The following is a 9,436-nucleotide window of genomic DNA, read 5'->3' on the forward strand; positions in this document are numbered from 1 at the left end:
ATGCCTAATGATGAGTAGCGTATATTGGAGAGGTTTGGGAGATCTTGCCTTCATCTTTCAGTGGTACAGAGGGAGAGGATGCACAAGGCTTCTTAAATGAGTGTCAAAGGATGCTCCGTACAACATGTATTCTAGAGACTAGTGGGGTCTCGTTCACTACGTTTTAGTTCTCTGGGGCTGCCTTTAGTTGGTGGGAGGCTTACGAGAGGCGTAGGCCGATCGACGCAGCACCCCTTACATGGCAGCAGTTCTCCATTCTCTTCCTGGAGAAGTTCGTACCTCAGTCTCGCAGAGAAGAGCTACGTAGGCAGTTCGAGCAGCTTCGTTAGGGTGATATGTCTGTGACGCAGTATGAGATGAGGTTTTTTGAGGTTGCTCGTCATGTAGTTTGGTTGGTTCCCACAGATAGGGAGAGAATCAGGAGGTTCATTGATGGCCTCACATTTCAGCTGCAGTTTCTTATGACTAAAGAGAGGGTGTCTGGTGCTACTTTTGATAAGGTTGTCGACATTGCTCGTCAGATAGAGATGGTCCGCAGCCAGGAGCGGGTTGAGAGGGAGGCCAAGAGGCCTCGTGGACAGGGTGGATTCAGCGATATTTCTTCTGGGGGTCTGTTCTACCACGGCAGGGGTCGTCCTTACAGACATGATCAGACGGCTCGCCTAGTTCACCGTGGTGCATCATCTGGCCATGGTTCACACATTTATCAGTAGGGTCACTCATCTCTCAGTGCCCTTCCAGCTTAGAGTTCGTCCTGTCCTTCGTCGGGTCAGGGCTCATCTATGCCAGGTCCTTCTACCAGTTATCCTGGTGCTCGGGGCTCCCTTTAGTCCCCATCATCCGCACCAGGGAGTTGTTTTGAGTGCGGGGAGTTTGTGCATATATGGAGGTAGTGTCCTCGTCGTCAGGGAGGTCCAGCGCAGCAGAGGAGTCAGGCTGCATCTTCTGCACCAGTTACTATACCACCCGCTCAGCCAACTCAGGGTGGGGCCCAGTCAGCTAGAGGTCGCCCTAGAGGGGGAGGCCGATCAGGTGGCGGTCAGTCCCGATTCTATGCTCTTCTCGCTAGACCAGATGCCATTTCTTCTGATGTAGTGATCACATGTTTTCTCTCAGTCTTCCACATGGATGCTTCTGTATTATTTGACCCTGGTTCTACTTATTCATATGTGTCATCGTATTTTTCTCATTATCTGGATATGCCCCGTGAGTCTCTAGTTTTACCTGTTCATGTGTCTATACCGGTGGGCGATACTATTATTGTGGACCGTGTATATCGGTCATGTGTGGTGACTATTGGGAGTCTGGAGACTAGAGTGGATCTCTTGTTGCTTAGTATGGTCGATTTTGACATGATTTTTGGTATGATTGGTTGTCTCCATGTCATGTAGTTCTAGATTATCACGTGAAAACCATGACGTTGGCGATGCCGGGGTTGCCGAGGGTTGAGTGGAGTGGCTCTATAGATTATGTTCCCAGTAGAGTGATTGCATACTTGAAGGCTCAACGGATGGTTGAGAAGGATTGTCTATCTTATCTGGCCTTTGTGAGGGATGTTAGTGGAGAGACCCCTACTATTGATTTTATTCTGGTGGTGCTAGATTTTCTGGATGTGTTTCCTGCAGACCTGCCGGGCATGCCGCCTGACAGGGATATTGACTTCGATATTGATTTAGTGCTGGACACTCAGCCTATTTCTATTCCACCGTATCATACGTCATCAACAGAGTCAAATGACTTAAAGAAGCAGCTTCAGGAACTCCTTGATAAGGGGTTTATTTGGCCTAGAGTGTCACCTTGGGGTGCACCAGTTCTATTTGTGAAGAAGAATGATGGTACTATAAGAATGTGCATTGATTACAGGCAGCTGAATAAGGTCACAATCAAGAACAAGTATCCTTTTCCATGTATTGATGATCCGTTTGACCAGCTTCAAGGAGCGATGGTGTTCTCTAAGATCGATTTAAGGTCAGGGTATCACCAACTGAAGATTCGGGACTCAGATATTCTTAAGACAACTTTCAGGACCCGATATGGCACATTATGAGTTCCTTGTGATGTCTTTTGGGCTGACCAACGCCCCAACAACGTTCATGTATCTGATGAACAATGTGTTTCAGCCTTATCTTGACTCGTTCTTTATTGTATTCATTGATGATATCATGGTGTACTCTCGTAGCCAGGAGGAGCATGCCTAACATCTGAGGATCGTGTTGCAGCGGTTGAGGGAGGAGAAGCTTTATGCAAAGTTCTCCAAGTGTGAGTTTTGGCTCAGTTAAGTGGCGTTCTTGGGGCACGTAGTGTCCTGTGAGGGTATTCTGGTGGATCCGAAGAAGATAGAGGCAGTTCGGAGTTGGCCCAGACCGTCCTCAGCCACGGAGATTTGAATTTTTCTTGGTTGGTTGGTTATTACCGTCGTTTTGTAGAGGGTTTCTTATCTATCGCATTGCCCTTGACCAAATTGATCCAAAAGGGTGCTCCTTTCAGGTGGTCGGATGAGTGCGAGGAGAGCTTTCAGAAGCTCAAGACTGCTTTGACCACGGCTCCAGTTCTACCATCAACTTTATGGTTCTTACACAGTGTATTGTGATGCTTCTCGGATCAGTATTGGGTGTGTTCTGATGTAGGAAGGTACAGTGATTGCTTATGCTTCGCGCCAATTGAAGTCCCATGAAAAGAACTATCCAGTCCACGACCTTGAGTTAGCAGCTATTGTTCATGCCTTGAAGATCTGGCAGCACTATTTGTATGGTGTCCATTGTGAGATTTACATTGATCACCGGAGTTTGCAGCATCTGTTCAAATAGAAGGATCTTAACTTGCGTCAGCGGAGGTGGTTGGAGCTTTTTAAGGACTATGATATCACTATTTTGTACCATACCGGGAAGGCTAATGTGGTGGCCGATGTCTTGAGTTGCCGGGCAGAGAGTTTGGGGAGCTTAGCATATCTTCCAGGAATAGAGAGTCCATTGGCATTGGATGTTCAGGAGTTAGCCAACCAGTTTGTTAGATTGGATATTTCTGAGCCGAGTCGAGCATTGGCTTGTGTGGTCTCTCGGTTTTCTCTTTATGATCGTATCAGGGTGCGTCAGTATGATGACCCCCATCTGGTTGTCCTTAAGGACACGGTCTGGCACGGTGATGCTAAGGAGGTCACTATTGGGGATAATGGTGCATTGAGGATGCAGGGCAGGCTATGTGTACCCAATGTAGATGGTTTGCGAGAGTTGATGCTTCAGGAGGCTCATAGCTCACGGTATTCTATTCATCCGAGTGCCGCGAAGATATATCAGGGTTCGAGGCAGCATTACTGGTGGAGGAGAATAAAGAAGGACATAGTGGAGTATGTAGCTCGGTGTCTAAATTGCCAACAGGTGAAGTATGAGCATCAGCGGCTAGGTGGGTTGCTCCAAAAATTAGATATTCCGGAGTGGAAATGGGAGCGGATCACTATGGATTTCATTGTTGGGCTTCCACGGACTCAGCGAAAGTTTGATGCAGTTTGGGTGATTGTGGAAAGGCTGACCAAGTCAGCTCATTTCATTCCTGTGATGACTACCTATTCTTCCGAGCAGCTGGCTCGAGTGTATATCCGCAAGATCTTCAAGCTTCATGGCGTATCGGTATCTATCATCTATGACCGGGGTACGCAGTTTACATCATGGTTCTAAAGGGTCGTACATCATGAGTTGGGTACTCGAGTGGAGTTGAGCACGACATTTCACCCTCAGACGGACAAACAGTCCGAGCGCACTATTCAGATATTAGAGGAAATGCTACGTGCGTGTGTGATGGAGTTTGATTTTGGTTCGTGGGATCAGTTCTTGCCACTAGCGGAGTTTACCTACAACAGCAGTTATCAGTCGAGCATGCATATGGCACCGTATGAGGTTATGTATGGTAGGCAGTGTAGTTCTCCAATGGGTTGGTTCGAGTCGGGCGAGGCTAGATTATTGGGTTCAGACTTGGTTCAGGATGCTCTGGAGAAGGTCAAAGTGATTCAGGATAGACTGCACACAGTCCAGTCCAGACAGAAGAGTTATATGGATCAGAAGGTTTGCGATGTTGCATTCATGATTTGAGAGCGGGTCCTGCTCGTGTATCACCCATGAAGGGTGTTATAAGGTTCAGAAAGAAGGGCAAGCTAAGCCCGAGGTTTATCAGCCCATTTAAGGTATTGCGACGTGTTGGGGAGGTTGCTTATGAGCTTGCCTTTCCTCCCAGTCTAGCTGGAGTTATCCAGTATTCCATGTTTCTATGCTCCGGAAGTATCACAGCGATCCGTCTCACGTGTTAGATTTCAGTTCAGTCCAGTTGGACAAGGATTTATCTTATGTTGCGGAGCCGGTGACGATCTTGGATAGGCAGGTTCGAAAGCAGAGGTCAAAGAATATTGCTTCTGTGAAGGTTCAGTGAAGGGGTCAGCCGGTCGAGGAGGCGACTTGGGAGACCGAGCAAGATATGCGTAGCAGTTATCCTCATCTTTTCACTACTTCGGGTATGTCTCTATACTTGTTTGAGGATGAACGTTTGTTTAAGAGGAGGATGATGTAACGACCCGGCCTGTATTTCGAGAGTTGTAGCCCCGTTCCCCTTTTTTGCTCATTTTTATGCTTCATTGTTGTTTTATGACTTATTGTGTTGGTTGGTTTGGGCCCGTAGAGATTTCAGAGTGAATTGCGACACTTAGTCTCATAATTAAAAGCTTGAGTTGGAAAAGTCGACCGGATGTCGACTTATGTGTAAACGACCTCGAATTTCAATTTTGATGGTTCCGTTAGCTCCGTTAGGTGATTTTGGACTTATGAGCGTGTCCGGATTGTGATTTGGAGGTCCGTAGTAGAATTAGGCTTGAAATGACAAAAGTTGAGTTTTTGGGAAGTTTGACTAGGAGTGGACTTTTTGATATCGGGGTCGGATTGGAATTCCTGAAGTTGAACTGGGTTCGTGGTGTCATTTGTGACTTGTGTGCAAAATTTGAGGTCAATCAGACGTGGTTTGATAGGTTTCGACGTCGTTTGTAGAATTGGGAAATTTTAAAGTTTATTAGGCTTGAATCGGTGTTGAATTCGTGTTTTTGACGTTATTTGAGGTGATTTTTGGATTTGACTAAGTTCGCATGATGTTTTAAGACGTGTTGGTATGTTTGGTTGAGGTCCCGGGAGCCTTGGGTTGATTTCGGGTGATTAACAGATCAAGTTTTGAAGTTGTAAGCTTGATGAAGGTTTTCCATTGCTGGTGTAATCGCACCTGCGGAGTGGGAACTGTAGGTGCGTGCCCGTAGAAGCGGGAGGTAAGCCGCAGAAGCGGCCAAGGGAGTGATGCAACAGAAGGTCGCAGGTGCGATGGTTTTCGCGCATCTACGTGACCGCAGATGTGGCAGAAGGGCCATAGAAGCAGATTTGGCCTTCAAGCTTGACTCCGCAGAAGTGAAGATTTATCTCGCAGAAGCGAGTCCGCCGGAGTAGAAAAAGGGATGCAGGTGCGGAGTTTGACGCAGAAGCGGGCTCTGGGGCACACCTGCGAGACTACAGAAGCGGTTAAGTTGTCGCATGTGCGGAAGACCTGGGCAGAACCTATAAATGCGAGACTTCGAGATTTTTCACCATTTTCATCATTTTGAGCTCGGACTTTGGAGGTGTTTGAGAGGCTTTTTGAAGAGATTACTGAGGTAAGCTCCTTGTGTTCATTTTTCTTCAATAATGATGTTTTCCCGCCGATTTCCCACCTAGTTGGTGTGTTTTTGAGGTGAAATTTGGGGGTTTGAGGCTAGTGATTTTGAGAGTTAATTTTGGGGAATTGAATGGCCATTTAATGTCGGATTTTGATAAATTTGGTATGGTTAGACGCGTGAGTTAATGGGCTTTCGGGTTTTATAATTTTTGTCGGATTTCGAGACGTGGGACTAGGGCCGGCTTTTGACCAATTTCAAATTTTGACTTATAATTTCGTATTTTTCTTGTAGAGTTGATTTCTTTAGTCCGTATTGATTGTATTGTACTGTTTGCGGCTAGATTCGAGACGTTTGGAGGTCAATTTGCGAGGCAAAGGCATATTGGAGTAGAGTTTTACTCGGATTAAGGTAAGTAACAGTTTTAAATCTGGTCCTAAGGATATGAAACCCCGGATTTTAGTGTTATATGATTATTTTGGAGGTGCCGCACATGCTAGGTGACAGGCATTTGGGCGTGCACCGTGGGAATTATGACTTGGTCCATTCCGTGAAACTGAGAATTTGAATAAACTTGTTGTTAACTATATGCTCTTCATGTGTTATAGAAATTTGATTGTGAATCATGTTAGAGACCATATTTAGGCTATGTGTTAGTACTGTTAGAACCCACAGAGGTCGTGTTACATATTGAATTACCTGCTAAATGCTATTTGTTCTAAGTCTCAGTTTTATTCGCATATCATATCTCAGTCTCTATTATTCTTGTTGATAGATCATATTATTGCTGTTTGGGCTGATTTTTCTGATTTCCGAGAGTCGGAGAGACTGGAGAGATTGCTGTCTGAGTGAGGCCGAGGGCCTGATTGTGAGGATATTTATGGGATCGGGCTGCATGCCGCAGCATGTTTTTATTTATTTATGCCATGATTTGGCTTGATATAGTGCTTGGGCTGAAGGACCCCCTCCGGAGTCTGTACACACCCCCAGTGAGTGCAGGTACCTACTGAGTGCGAGTGCCGAGTACCAAGTGCTGAGTGACTGTGAGGAATGAGTGGCTGTGAGGAATGAGTGATTGTGAGGTTAGAGTGAATGGGAGGACTGAGTGATTTTTGCCTTGAGAGGCTGTATATGATTTCATTGTTGTTGCACATAGTTGCCATAGATCACTGATTTTGGAAAACTTCTAAAGGATACTTTTATCTGGTTTTTACTTGAATTTAGCACGAATAAACTGATTTGACGGATTTGAAAGCATGTCTACTTTTCTTGTTGAGACTACTGAAAATGAATTATAACTATGTAGTTCGTCACTATATTTCAGTTTCTTATTTATTATTGTTACTCACTAAGTTAGTTCTACTCACGCTACACCCTGCACTTCGTGTGCAAATCCAGGAGTTTTTGGACATGGAGAGTGCTGATATTTCGCGTAGCTGGCCGTTGGAGATATCAAGGTAGCTGCCTGGCGTTCGCAGTCCTTGTTTCTCCTTCCTTATCCTTTCTCTCGTTGTATTTGGATCCAAACGGTTATAGTCATTTCATTTCTAGACTGATTATGTATAGATGCTCATGGCTTAGTGACACCCCGATATTGGGAGCTATTTCCACACTTGTGTTTTGGGTTTTACCCCATGTTTATTAAAACTTTGCCTATTTAAAATGTCTTGATTTACTTTTCTTTTAAATATTGGGAGTATTTTGGAAATGATGGCTTGCCTAGTATCATCGATAGGCGCCATCACGGCAGGTTAGGATTTGGGTCATGACAGTTAGTATACGGAATGGGCAAGTTGCTTTGCGAATATTTAGCTTGCAATGTGAGCATACAATTTTCTCATATTTGTATTGCATCCTTTAATGTTTTGGAACAGTAGCATAGTCGCAGATAGTTGTAGCATTATTATAGAGCATTCATATACTCTATTGGTATACATGTATACCATATTGGTATCATATGGTACTAGAAATCTTTTTTGCTACTTATATTTTTATAGCATTTTTCAATATATTATTATCATATCTATTCTAAATAGTAAATATATATGGAGATTTGGTGGCAGTAGATTATGTTATCTTGCTCCATAACTGGTTGTGTAACTGCTAATGGTAGAGTGTGTACTGATATTTGTAGGAAAGTAGATCAAGGTTTGCATGAAAATCACGTGGAATTAGAAAAGGAACAAGAAATAAAGAAAATAAATAAAAAGAAAAAAAAATAAAGAAGGAGTCAAATTTGAGTGTGAAATAAGTTATGGTAAAAATAACAATAATACGATTTGGGCAAAAATAAATGAGTAAAAGAGAAAAAAGAAAACAAATAAGAAGAAAACGAGAAAAAAGAAAAGGAGAAAAGAAAGAAAAAAAGGAAAAAAAAGAAAAGAAGCATAGAAATAAAAAAGAATTGGAGAAAAAAGAGAAAATTTCCCACAAAAACTACTATGGGTAGGAAATGTAATTAGTTTAATAGATAAAAATATAAATGGGTAGATAAGGGTAAATAATTTTGTTTTTGTGGGTAACTGTGTCATTCACCCAAAAAGAAGTACCAATTACTAAGTTTCTAATGTTGTTTTTTTTTCCTTTTTAAAGACTTAAAGGGGATAATAAGAGATCTAATTGTTAGGATATACTATAAACCATACGTTTTATTATAGTATTCTTTATGGAATAATTATTATTTTTTATTTAATTCAATAAAACTTTATGTTAAATAGATTATATCTTTGTATGTGTGTCATTTGCTTATAATATAGTAGATAATTTAGTGTATAGAGTTTAGTTTATACATAAAAGATTAAATCATCGGTTCTTATAAGTCATAAAAATATGTTCATAATCTAATAATGGAATTGGACAAACCATCGGAATGGTTGTAGAACAAAATTAAATATAATTTGTCTTGATTATGGGAATAGCTTAGTTCCGACTTCTTGTGCTAGTACATTTCTTATGTATTGAACGGATCAAGTAGAGATAAGTATTTTATACTGATTTTAAAAAAATTCTCTAGTCCATTTAATATATTTATATTCTTAATCTTGATATAATTATTATTAGTTGTGTATGTTATTTATTGTTTGAATTTATTAAGCGAGATTCTTTCGTGGGTCAATAAGCCTAGTAAATTAGACAACAATAACATATATTGACGAAATAATAATTAGTTTACAGAATCCATTTCTCAATTTTGAGATTGATGATGCTACTTTATAAAAGTTTATAAGTTTTCATTTGTAAGCCCGACCGTGGATATATATATATATATATATATATATATATATATGTATCCAACAAATAAAATAAGTTAAGTGAAAGTTAAAAGAAGTGATCAATAAATTTAATTACTAGTATGTTAATTTTATTGATTAGTATTTGAATCTTAACATAAGGAGTTAAATAAGATCTTATGAAAGCATTTTAAAATTGACTAAGGAGTGCAATTGTGAATTTTTAGTAGAATAATACATCATTTATTATAGTACATATTAATTTACAAAATTCAAAATTAATTGCATAGTAGGGAGACACTTAATTAAATTATGTGGTACCTACTATACCTAAATATTAGAAATAAATAAAAACCTTTTCTTGGTAGAAAAGAAAACCCAACAAGTTTGAAAAATGATTTTGACCCTTAAAACGTGTCTATATATACATGGGGTTTCCTCCATAGGGTTGGTCGTGTTTTGGTGTTGTTTTTCCTTGAAGTTTCCCCCATATGAAATTTGCTCTTTTTAGATATTATTTGGGTAATATAGCAGA

This window comes from Nicotiana tomentosiformis, chromosome 9 (genome assembly GCF_000390325.3).
Source record: "Nicotiana tomentosiformis chromosome 9, ASM39032v3, whole genome shotgun sequence".
Lineage (NCBI taxonomy): Eukaryota > Viridiplantae > Streptophyta > Magnoliopsida > Solanales > Solanaceae > Nicotiana > Nicotiana tomentosiformis.